Below are 13,239 nucleotides of genomic sequence, written 5' to 3'. Positions count from 1 at the left end.
AGGCATTTCCAAATGATCACTCAGAGGCTTTTATTAATTATAAATGTTTGGCCAATGGCTCAGGCTTTTTACTAGTTAGCTCTTACATTTAGATTAACCCATATTTCTTATCTATGCTTTGCTACATGGTTTGTGACTTGTTACCTCATTTTCTATACATCTTGCTTCCTTGGTGGCTGGCTGGCCTCTTCCCTCAAATCCACCCTTCCTCTTCCCACAATTTTCCTAGTCTGGCTCTCACACTCAATCTCTTCCAGCCCAACCATCAGCCAATCAGCTTTATTAATAACAATGAGCATAATCCACATCATATATTTTTGTTACAGATATCTTGCCTACTTTTGATTTGTACATTATTTTGTTATCAAATTTTTCTGTCTGAATTTTCTCTGATGTATACATGGCAGATTGTCATAATTCTTAAAAATCATCATGTGGTGCTGCATATATCTTTTTCCAGTAGATTTCTGTAGTTGTGTATTTCCTTTATACAGAGAGGAAGATGGGGTAGGATGGTCCAGATGCCAGTCTTAGTGTGCTCTGTCTTCCTGATGAGTTGACTCTTTCCCATGTGGAATACCTTTCTGTGTCTTCAGTAATTCTCATTTTCTTAATATCTTTCATTTAGTATGGCTAAATAAAATCTTTCAAAAAGATTTTGTTTTCGTGTGTGTGTGTGTGTGTGTGTGTGTGTGTGTGTGTGTGTGTGTGTGTGTATGTGTGCGCGTTACATGTGCATGGGTACCTGTAGAGACCAAAAGAGAGTCCTGGATCCCCTAGAACTGAAGTTACAAGTTACAGGTTGTGAACCTCCTGATGGCAGTGCTGGGAGCTGAACCTGGTTCCTCTGGAAGAGCAGTGAGTGCTCTTAACTACCAAACCATCTCTCCTTGAACTTATTTCTTAATAAAATATTTATCTCTCACTATTAATGGTGCTTTAGAAGAGAGAGTATATTGAATGGACTCCAGGTTTGGGCTGTCGAGGGCATGTTGAATCAGACCTCTATTACAAGTGACTATACAAGTTTGATAAAATTCAAGAAAGAAAAGAATTGTAAAGCCCCTGATACTCAGATTTACTATAAATTAGTAAGTAGAGAGAGTATGGGGTCAAGGTATTAGGAGAGAAAGAGAAGGCTTTCAAGTGTGCAGTGCAGACCCATAGCTCTTTCCTCTCTCCAGATAACCCACTGATTCACAGAGGATAGGAGGGGCAGGAAGTGGAAGCCAGAGGTTGTAGCAAGCTAGTTGATCTGGAAAGGTGAACACTAGACTTCTTGATGATCAGAGCAACCAGGACCTGAAGAGATGGAGGAGGGAGCTCTTCACAAAATCTCCCTTCAAGGGACTTGTTAAGGCCCAAACTATTGCATGCTAAGAAAGAGGTCAGAAGATGAACAAGAGTGCCTTGGGGGGTGGGGACTAAAATCCCAAATGGCTTTGTTTGCTTGTTTGTTTTGAAGTCCTGTGGTGTGAAAGAAACACCTTAAAGTTCACAGCTGTTGCCAGGCGGTGGTGGCGAACGCCTTTAATCCCAGCAGAGCCAGGCGGATCTCTGTGAGTTCGAGGCCAGCCTGGACTACCAAGTGAGTTCCAGGAAAGGCGCAAAGCTACACAGAGAAACCCTGTCTCGAAAAACCAAAAAAAAAAAAAAAAAAAAAAAAAAAAAAAAAAGTTCACAGCTGTTGATGAGCCAAAAAAGAGGCTGGTGAATGGCCAGGTTCAGTTGTGGTGTCTTATGGTGATATTTTATTTGTACTGAAATGTGATTTTATTTGTATGTTAATAAATAAAGTTGTCTGGGGGTCAGAGCTAATAGCAAGTCATAGCAGAAGCCGGGTGGTGGTGCATGCCTTTAATCCTGATCACATGACAGGCAGATCTCTGTGTGTTCAAGGATACAGCCAGGATGGAGACACAGGTCTTTAATCTCAATACCAACCATAGAAGACCTGGAGGTCTGTATAAACAGGCAGTAACGAGGAGGTCATGTGGTTGGGTTTACAACCAATGAGAAGGTAGAACAGAAAGTCAATAAAAAGACAGATACACAGGAAGTAGGTCTCTTTTTGAGGGGAAGGACGGCAACAGCAGCAAAGGGTAAGAAAGGTTTCTTAGTATCAGCTCTCAGCAACTGCTCTGACCCCTTGAGCTTTTAACTCTGCATTTGGCTCTGTGTTTCTTATTTAATAAGACTGTTACATCTACATTGTCTGGAAAGCTATTCACCTTAAAGATCCCTGTCTGCGCACCGCCACCCACATGCCTGTACGCTTGATCACCCATTCCCCTTTCCCTCCCTCACTGTCTGAGCTAGTCTATGAAGAACATGCTGGGCTTCTTTGAGCCGGTGAAGGTGGATGGCCCATCCTGATGTGTCCTAGCTTTGGTTCATTGAGCCGGTGATGGTGGATGGTACAGCCTGACCTGTCCCATCAAGGTTTTTGGAGCTTCTCTGTAGCTTTGCAGGAGTGTAATCCTGGGCGGCAGCCATTTGTCTTAGACTTTAAAACCATGTTTCCTTTGTCTTGCAGCTTCCAAAGCTGAGGCTGCATTCTTCATCCCCATTTTATCCCTTCAACAATGCATCTTTGCTTTCCTTTGGATTGCTTTTTACATGCTCTTTTGTTAATTATATAAAAGCATCAGTTCTACAATGCGCCTGGTGTGTTTCTCTTGTCTTTTATTCTGTATGGGAGTTGTAGAGTTTCTTGAACATTCTTGACATTTATAATCAGATTTAGAATATTTTTAGCCAGTTTCTCATCAACTGTGATGCTTCTTCCTTCCAGTGTTTGTGGAATTCTGTTTATATCAGATTATGTATATTACACCCAAGCCCACTTGTCTCGTCTCTTAGTGTTTCTCTGGACATGTGCATGTGGATGTTTTTTATGGACTTAATTTTCAGAGGCTGGAGAGGTGACTCGGTGCTTAGGAGCACTTCCTGCTGTTGCAGAGGACCTGGGCTGGTTCCTAGTGCTCACATCAGTGGCTTAAAGCTGCCTGTGATTCATTCTAGGGGATCTGATATCCTCTGGCCTCTGCAGGCACCTAGACCCACATGATGCACATAAACACACACACACACACAGAAAATTTTTAAAGTTTTAAACATTTTTAAAAGAAGTAAAATAAATTCTAATTCTGCTTTTAAAAGACATTTTATTAATATGCATGAAATGTTGCCAATATCTAGTAATCTCCATGTTTTTATTGTGTCATATAATAGAGATAAATTATCAAATAATAGATATAAATTATCATATAATAGAGAAATTATCATATAATAGAGATAAATTATCAAGAATTCTGTTGTGAGAGATATTTTGATTTCTGTCTAAATATAAGTTATAATTTTCCATTTGTTTTGGTATTAACTGTGTTTCTAAAGAGGAATTCTCAGTATAAGATTAGAGCATGGAGCTGGAGAGATGGGTCGTCAGTGGAGTGCTTGCCCTTGGGGCTGGAGCGTGAGGATTTGAATCAACCCCAGAACCCACAGAAAGCAGGCAACTGTGGTGTCACTTGTTTACAATCCCAGCACTGTGAGGGTGGCAGGGGACAGACAGCTGAGTCTCAGCAGTTTGCCTGGCCCAAGTGACAAGTTTCAAGACAGTGAGAGACTCTGAGTAAGAAAGGTGGACAATGCCTGGGAGGTTAATTTCTGGTCTCCGTACACAAACTCACACTCATGTGTATCAAACACAAACAAACATATTTGCATACACATACTTGCGTGTACACATACATGCAGGCACGCATACACAAAGGAATACCAGTGCAGTTTGGATGACTGCTTGTGTGGTGTGGAAATCATGAAACTAAACCAGTCAGTAGATGACGAAGCCTTTGCCCTAAACTTTGTCACCTTTTTTAGATAACAGAAAGTGAGGGAATATTGCAAGAGGAAAAACACTTAAATTTTCATTATTAAAAACTCCACATATGGGGTTGGGGATTTAGCTCAGTGGTAGAGCACTTGCCTAGCAAGCACAAGGCCCTGGGTTCGGTCTTCAGCTCCAGAAAAAAAAAAAATCCACATATGAAAGAAAATCAAGCACACCGTAAGAACACCTGGGATGTAGCAGAATCAAGAGATGGCAAGTGGCACACGCACGGCTGAGACACTTAGGATGACATCTGAACAGCTGACGGATCACGTTGGCCTCCGTTGTCTCCTCTGAGCAAGGGGCCGTCTTCAGCAGCAGTGAGGCTGTTATTGGGAGAATTAGCAGCCTATGGGATTTGGGTTCAAATACCGTTCTTCTCAGGCATTCACTTAGTCTCACAGTATTTGATGACTTTCTCTTTGGTGGGCACTAACTGCGATGGGAACAATAATGTGGAGAATAAAACTGAAATAGTCCCCATGATGGTGATATCAGTTGTCAGCCTGACGAGATCACTGAGAAGCAAAACCTCTGGGCATGATGGACTGTGTACCGTAAACTGTGAGCCAAAATAAACCCTCCCTTCCTCCCTCCCTCCCTTCCTTCTTTCCTTTCTTCCTTTTCTTTCCTCCCTCCCTTCCTTCCTTCCTTTTCCTTCTTCCTTCCTTCCCTTCCTTCTTGCCTTCCTTCCTCCCTCCCTCCCTCCCTCCCTTCCTTCCTTCCTTCCTTTTCCTTCCTCCCTTCCTTCCTTCCTGAAGTTGCTTTTATCAGGCATTTTGTCAAAGCAATGAGAAAATAACTAATATAGTCTCTGTCACGACAACCAAGTACCTGAGACAACCATCTTACACAGGGAGGTTTATTCTGGTTCTCACATTTGCAGTTAGAGTCTAGGATTTACTTGCCCTGTTGCTTTGAGCCTGTGCATGTGGTAAAGGAAGAGGCTGAGATTCCACAGTCCCTTCAGGGACATCCCTCTTATTACCTACAGAATCCCCTTTAGACCACACCTCCTAAAGGGCACACTACCTCCCATCAGTGCCCACCCTGGAAAAAAGCCTTTAACACACGGGCTTTAGGTGACAATCAAGCTGCCACGCATCTTGTGTGCCATGAAAAGTCCAGACAACAAATAAAATAACCGTGATGTGCAGTGATAGAACCTATGATGTGGGGAGCATGGGGCCCAGAACAAACGACCAACATGAAGCTGTGAGCTGGAAGAGGAGAAATGATCGGGGAAGTTCTTCCAGAAAAAGAGACCTCTAGCGTGATGGAATAAAACCAAGGGCTGGGAAAGTGTAACCTGCCTGAGTGGTGGAGAGATCATTAAGGGTGGAAAATAGGAATATAGCTGCCCAGTGGTCATAGGTGAGGCTAGACCTCTCCAAGTGTATACTGCCACACTGCACCTTCAACAGCAGCATTGAGCTGCCACTTGTGGGTATTCAAAGGCCCTACAGCGGTGCTGGTGACAGTTGATATGTTGTCAAGGCAGGTTTGTATAATTTCACATTGTAACCTGAGTGATGAGATGTCCTCCGGATAGTACTCTGGTAGTTTGGATGCCTTGTGATGGTGAACAGAGATCGAGAAACTTTCCAAACATAGTTGTGTTGAATTATCAGAGATTTTTCCTGCATGCCAGAGATTGGAGATGGGACAAGATTATACCCTGACCAGGCAAAGCCCAGAGCCAAACTCAGTAGTGCTGTAGCCTGTAGCACATTCTAGAGCATTATACCAACCAGCCAAAGGAGGTTGGGAGTTTAGTTCAGTGGTTAAGCATTTGCCTAATGAAGCCCAGGTTCAGTCACCAGCACTGGAAACAAACAAGCAAAAATGCTAACCAACTAACTAACCAACCAACCAACTAACCAACCAACCAACTAACCAACCAACCAACTAACCAACCAACCAACCAACCAACCAACTAACCAACTGACCAACCAACAAACTTGAAGTTACCCAGCAAGGGTGGAACCAAGTCCTTCTGGGAGCAATGCAGAGGCCGGACTGAAGAACAGCTCCGTGTACTTGCACTTCACGGGGAAGCTGATGTTGACTCAAGCAGGCCTCTCAGACTGCCTCTCTGGAATGAGCTGCACAGTCCCCACCCTCCACCAGCCAGGCCTCTCAGACTGCCTCTCTGGAGTGAGCTGCACAGTCCCCACCCTCCACCAGCCAGGCCTCTCAGACTGCCTCTCTGGAGCAAGCTGCATAGTCTCCACCCTCCACCAGCCAGGCCTTTCAAGTCCTTGTTTAGAGTTCAGAGAAAACTTGGGCAGCTCTCAGTCCAGGACTGGCACTTGACATGTAGATCCTGGCTCAAAGGCACAAAGTAAAGAAGAGCTTTTTTCAGTCATCCTGGGGCAAGTGCTCTAAGAAAATTACAAAGGACGTGGTCTCTTCCTGGAGCAGCTGTGGGAAGGCATAATGCCAGACCTGGGTCACGTTAGTCTGAATTTCACCAAGGTCAACAAGGTACCAGGAAAATGAACAAGCCAGGAAACAAGAATGTTCCTCCAGATCCTGGGCATCGACTTTGCCTCTGAGCCAAGGCCCCTCTGTCGATCAACAGTGTACTGACTGCCTTCCAAGAACTCTACAGCAAACTGATACTTGCCCTCTTCCAGCCTCCCAGCATGTGTGCTGATGCCACTACCAACATCCATCCATTCGGTTCCAAAAGCTTCCTTTAGCTTACTTCTGCCATCTACTGTGAGTGTATGCATTTCTTAGGTGTGTAGCTTAATTCTGCCCTCTATTATGAATGCATGCATTTCTTAGGTGTGTGAGGGTATGAGGTGTATGACCAAATACATTAAACCTTAAAAATCCATATCCTGTGATGGTTTTTAATAAATCCAGATGATGCCTGTTCTCTAAAACTATGGCTCAGCCCCATAATGTGACCTTCTATCTCTGGTGGCCGTGCAGTGTATACTCACATCCTCCATGGACTCAGGCCGCATAGGAAGGGATAATAAGGCAAGTGACTGAGATATGGAAGGTTACCTGAGACTGGCTTTCACGTTGGTGAAGTTATACTGGAGTGTTGCTTAAACTGTCCCTCAGTCACTTAGTGTCACGACCTAACGTGGTGGGTCGCCTTCTCTGTAACCATCAGTGGGTGGCTGGATAATTGTAGCTAGAGTTTTCCTGCCTGGCCCACAGTCAGGACAAATCTCTCTCACCTGCCAGTCCCACAGCCACTCAAACCCGACCAAGTAAACACAGAGACTTACATTGGTTACAAACTGTATGGCCGTGGCAGGCTTCTTGCTAACTGTTCTTACAGCTTAAATTAATCCATTTCTATTAATCTATACCTTGCCACGTGGCTTGTGGCTTACCGGTACTTTACATCTTCCTTGTCCTGATGGCGGCTGGCAGTGTCTCTCTAACTCAGCCTTCCACTTCCCAGCTTTATTCTCCTCCTTGTCCCGCCTATACTTCCTGCCTAGCCAATGGCCAATCAGTGATTTATTTATTGACCAATCAGCAACACATTTGACATACAGACCATCCCACAGCAGATAATTGCTCCATTTTCCAAATGCTATTAAAACCCCTTTGGGGTCCATGTTGAGGCATTAAGTGGCATCCGTTGGCAAATGTAATGTGAGAACCATTGCCAGGAAGCATGTTTGCTCTGTCTCTGAAGTCATGTTATCCTAATACAGTATCAGCAAAGGCCTGGACGGGCCAGGTCTGAGAGCATGGACGCTACTCCCCACGCAGCACTGGTAGATCCACCTCCATCTATTCAAAAGGAAGTGTGCTATTGGTACCTACTTTTAGAATTCAAGGTGGGCTCAACTAAGTATCTGCAAAAAGAACTCAGTGCACAATCAGGAGAGAATAAGGTTTTGTTTTGTTGTTTTGTTTTGTTTCTGTCAGGCCTGGGATTAGGGCCTAGGGCTCTCTCTATTCTCCTTGCCTTACACACATACACACACACACACACACACACACACACACACACACACACACACATACACATACGCACACATATACACAAACAACTCATCCCAATGCCATCCCCTATTTTCATTTTTTCCAGTTCCCATGGGTCATGTAAGGGTGTTACAATGTATAGGTTCAGAAACCCCTTACCCTACCTAGTCCCTCTGGATTTCTAAGAAATTAGGAAATAAAAATTGATCAGAAACACAGATTTATTTTCAGTGTGCCCAAACCAGGGAGTGAAAGAATTGTTTCCATTCCCATTTTCTGTTGCAGAGGTAGAGCACTTGCCTAGCAAGTGTAGGCCCTGGGTTTGGTCCCCAGCACTGGAAACAGAAGTGACAGACCAACAGCCAGACCATATGCATCCATCAGTTTGTGAGATAAGACTGTAGGAAGTCTCTTTGTGGGGAGTTTCTGCTCTTCCTCTGGCCTCAGGGCTTCAGCCTTTGCTGGGGACATTAGTTCTTGGAGTCCGTTTCTGAGGCTTCCTGTCCCCACCTGCTTGTGAGTTCCTTTAGACTTTCTCTCTGCTCTGCTATGGCCCGTCTTCCTGTAACTCTAGTCTTTGCTTCTCCATTATGTATCTCCTTTATCTGGATTATATTTAAGTATTTCTCATTTCACAAAACTAAACAAATAGTAAAAGGCTCCTCCTTGGTCTAGAATCATTCATTGCATCTAATACTCTTTAGTGACCAGAAAGCCCAACACGACCCTGCCTCTAGGCCGACATATACAGAAGCTGAACAAGTTGGAATTTATACCTGGAACTTATTCAGGCTCATGAGAAATCTCTCTCCCTGTGTTTAGTGTGTTACAGAGTGAGTCAGCTCTTTCTCTCATACAGGAGAGAGAGAAAGAAGATCTGCTTCTAGCTTATGAAAGCCTCGTGGAGCTCTGGTTGTCTCCCATGGAGTCCACAGCAAGGGACAATGGAGAATGAGGATCTGTGACAGGGGCTTCTATGGCTTCTGCCCGTACCTGGGGTCACATGGCCCACAAAGACCAAAGAAGGTGGAAATCATAGCTGTGGTGTGTTTATTCCAGGAAGACAGAACTGAGGAGTGTGCAGTGTTATCTCTGCTGGACATTATGACTTGTATTATCATTTTAATTACTATTTATTTTTCTATTTTGGAAACTCTTAAAACATACATGCATGCATGTGCACAAGTGCGCATCTTTATTCATCATGTTTCTGTGGTTCCTTAACACAGAGCAATGGGGCAGGCATTCTGCAAATGTTTAAATTACTGTTTGATTCATCAACTAAATGCCTGAGTACTTATTCACTGAGTGAGTGAATAATTCAATAGTTGATTATCTATTGTAGTTAAAGTCAGGTCCCACTGGTTAAGACTAGAGTCTCCCAAATGAATGCTTCTGCTAAGAGATATTCTCTATGGATGTTAACACTTCCTTTTTTCTCTAAGTCACTCACTACTTCTGTTTTAAACTATTGTTTTGGGTTTATTCACATAACAAGCCACCATGTAAGGTAGGCATAGTGTATCCCTCCATGGTTGTTTACACATACAGCTTTAGAAAATAGACAGACTGCTCAACAACCAAGAGCAAGCTAGTCTTTTATTAGGCATAATAAAGATTATTTCTCACTCAAGAGCCAATCAAAGCATCCTTGCTACTCTTTCTGAAATATTCCTGGACCAGCACTCACAAATTCCTCTCCTCCCATGCAGGTGTTATTTTGACTTTCTTGGCCTCACTGTGAGAAACCTACAGACCAAGTCCAAACAGTGGCTCCTGCTGTTGATAACACAAATTGGCCTTCACTCTGGCCCAGCGCTCTTGTCCTCCATCAGCACCCATGACATCAGCTGTAAATAGAGGGAATCCTCAGGACCCTCACATCTTTACCACTCCCTATACTGGATAGTTTGTCTTGTTTCTTGGTACTGATTTTACTTCACATGCCCTTCATACCCAAACCTAAAAATTCAGCCCTCCAAAAAAGAATGTTTTGCAAATCTCTGATTGTTTTGATCCTATTTCTCAGATAAATATGAAAGCAATTTCCTGTATTTACCCTTCTCCCTGCAGATCTGCTTGTCATTGATGACTGTGGTGGTTTGGAGGAAAATGGCCCCCAAAGGGAGTGGCACTACTAGGAGGTGTGGCCTTGTTGGAGGAAGTGTGTCACTGTGTGGGCGGGCGTTGAGGTCTCTTTCGCTCAAGCTTCCTTCAGTGTGACAGTCAGTGGACTTCCTGTTGCCTTCTGGTTAAAATGTAGCACTCTCAACTCCAGCACCACATCTGCCTGCATGCCGCCATGCTTCCCATCATGATGATAATGGACTGAACCTCTGAAACTGTAAGTGAGCTACCCTTAATTAAATGCTTTCTTTTTAAGAGTTGCCATGGTCATGGTGTCTCTTCACAGCAAGAGAAACCTTAACTTAGACGATGACAAAACATATTGATGACAGTTCTATATTTTTGAGATGGAGTCAGAAGCTGCTACCACCATTATTTTCCCCCACTAAAGTTTCAGAGAGTCCTGTTCTCGAAAGTCCAGAAGGCATCAGCAGGCACTGTGAGTAAAGTGATGTAACATATGAGGAGTTCTGCCGATAGATGGTGTTCCAAGCAGATTGGCGTGTTTCAGAATGTCTTTCTGCCTCCCCTTTGTTCCAGGGAAGAACACAATTTGCTAGAGCACAGGTGTGTTCCTGAGACAGCTTTCTTGAAAGGGAACAGGCCCTGGGCTGGAAGCCAGTGGAAGCGCGTTTTCCAATTATCTAGAGGAATGAGCCGATGGAATGGTAAAACATTTGAAAAGCCAGATCAAAGCAATACATTAATGCATGGATTTGTCCTGCTCTGGCTTTTCTTATCCACCTACTAGTTTGTCTTCTGCTACAAGTCTCCCACTGGCGCAAAACAGTCAAGAAGGAACAGGATGTATTTCTGAAGAATCAAATGAGTTTTCCCTCAGAATGCGTCTGTGCAGGCATCATCTCTATAAAACTCCTCAAGTTTTCATCCTTCCACTCTGAATCTCTCAGACTCCTATAGACAGAGTTATTCCTGCAGGGGGATGGTAGTGTCTCAACAGATATGGAAGTTTACAAGCTCTGACCGACAATAACTCGAACAGCAGGGAGAATGTGTTGAATTCTCTCTGCTGTTGGCAAATATGGCTGAGGGCACAGTGACTTCTTCTGTCTGCTGCTTTACAATAGAGAAATGATTTCCCCCCACTTAATGCAAGACTTTTTAATGGATTCATCTATTTGTTAATTTCCAGCAAGGACAACTTTGCTTTCCTAAAGGAAATTCAATCAAATCAACCATTAAAACCTAGTACTTTGGATATTGTAGAAAATCTTTCTCTTTTCATTTCAAATAAGAAATATGCATGTGTAATATCCAACAAAAAAGACACAAAAGGGAGTATCCAGTTTAATTTTCCAGAGATTAGGTTTTGTAAATGTATTTTTAAAAAAACAAAAATAAAAACATGTCTCTATCAACATCTTTTGTTGCTTCAAGTCACCAGAAAATGAGCAAGCATTTACAATACACAAACAGTGAAGACAGGCTTTTCAGACTCAGAAGGGAATAATACCCATGCAGCATCCATATGCACACTAGTCTTCAACAGCAGGAAGCCTCCATCATCCTGCAGTGGTTTGGTCCAGGCTTCCAGTGAGTCCAGCTCCTTGCCCAGTTCTAGAAGATAATCAGGTTTTGATGTGACTCAAGTTTGCGGCATAAGAGAAGGTGGTAAAACTGTGTGAAGAAGTCCAAACACAAATCTCTCGCTGCATCTTAATGTGAGAAACCCGAACAGTTCTCCCCACTCTGATGTTGCTAGCCACTCTCATGACACACTGATTTGGAGCAATAAAGGTGGACAGGGTAAGTATGTGATGTGGACAGAGTAAGGGCTCTGATATGGACAGGGTTAGACATGTGATGTGGACATGGTTAAGCATGTGATGTGGACAGGGTAAGGCATGTGATATGGACAGGGTAAGTATGTGATGTGGACAGAGTAAGGGCTCTGATATGGACAGGGTTAGGCATGTGATGTGGACAGGGTAAGGCATGTGATATGGACAGGATAAGAGCTTCGATGTAGATAGGGTAAGGCATGTGAGGTGGAAAGGCTGAGGGCTTCGATGTGGACAGGGTAAGGCATGTGATGTGGACAGGGTAAGGGCTTCAATGTGGAGAGAGGATGAGACCTTCTTCGGCCTTTCTCTAAAGCTCAAAAGATACAATTATTTGATTTGGGTTTTTTTTTCCTAATTTAGGTCCTCTTAGTTTTGTTTTGTTTTTTTCCCCTATCCTTTACAACTGCCTTTTAGTGTGAGTTACTTGGGTGGACATTGTTTATTGTATGTATTTATTTATTTATTCCTTCATTTGCTTTGAAACAGGGTCTCACTGTGTGGCTCTGACTGGACTAGAACTTGCAATATAGCCCAGGCTGACCTTGAACTCACAGATCCTCCTGCCTCTGTACACCACCATGCATGGTTCACTGTTGGTTTCCATAATGAAAACATACTTAGTATAGAAGGACTGAAATATGCAAAAATCCCAGATAGAACACACCAATTGAATGCATGTAGGCATAAAAAGAACCATCAAATCTCTAAGTGATTGTACAGTGTGGTTTGAGCCTCAAACTCCAGAAATTCCAAACCTCGCCTTCAATCCACTTCCCTGCTGATCCGCTCATCTGTGTCTCTGGACTCCTCCCAGCACACAGCTTCTGAGGGAAGGCTGAGCCTCCCTGTGTAGGGGGGTCAATCCTGCCTGCTGTGTGGAGATCTGTGGCTCCAGTGCTGCTCTTCAGCATTCACCTGATGTGAGGACCCAGCCTCCTCCTGAGGGGTGACTGGAGCCATCATCCTCCATTCCTCTCAAGATTTTGCTCTGTCCAGAGATTTTGGCAGAAGTGTGCTTCGTGTGGTGACTAGTATTCAAGATCTTGCCTTCTGCCTCTAATTTCTCCTTGGTCACATGAACAGACAGGTACATATATAGTACTGTCCCAACCCCATGTCCCACTGTGAGTTTGGCTCTAAACAGATGGTGGTGCCAGACATGAGGGCTGAGCAGGTGGCTGGAACCTCTGATCTTGAATAGTGTTCAAGTTAAGCTTGTCTCCTCATCGTGGTTCTCATCCTGTGCCAACCACAGGAGGCTGCCTCTCGAGTATCCGCTTGTGAGCTTCATCACAGCAACCTTTTCGATGCCCCCTCCTTCCTCATCCTCTCCTCTGTTGGATCAAATCACTGATCCAGGACTTTCTCCTTAGGACCCAAACCCAACACATCAGTTTGGACGAGATCTACAGTGCTGTGGTGTGGCTCTGCACTTCCCATCAAAGCCCAGAT

The sequence above is a fragment of the Peromyscus californicus genome, unplaced genomic scaffold (assembly GCF_007827085.1).
Source record: "Peromyscus californicus insignis strain IS unplaced genomic scaffold, ASM782708v3 Scaffold_14__1_contigs__length_90479793_seg_2, whole genome shotgun sequence".
In the NCBI taxonomy this organism is placed as follows: Eukaryota; Metazoa; Chordata; class Mammalia; order Rodentia; family Cricetidae; genus Peromyscus; species Peromyscus californicus.
Note: the sequence above shows the minus strand (reverse complement) of the source record.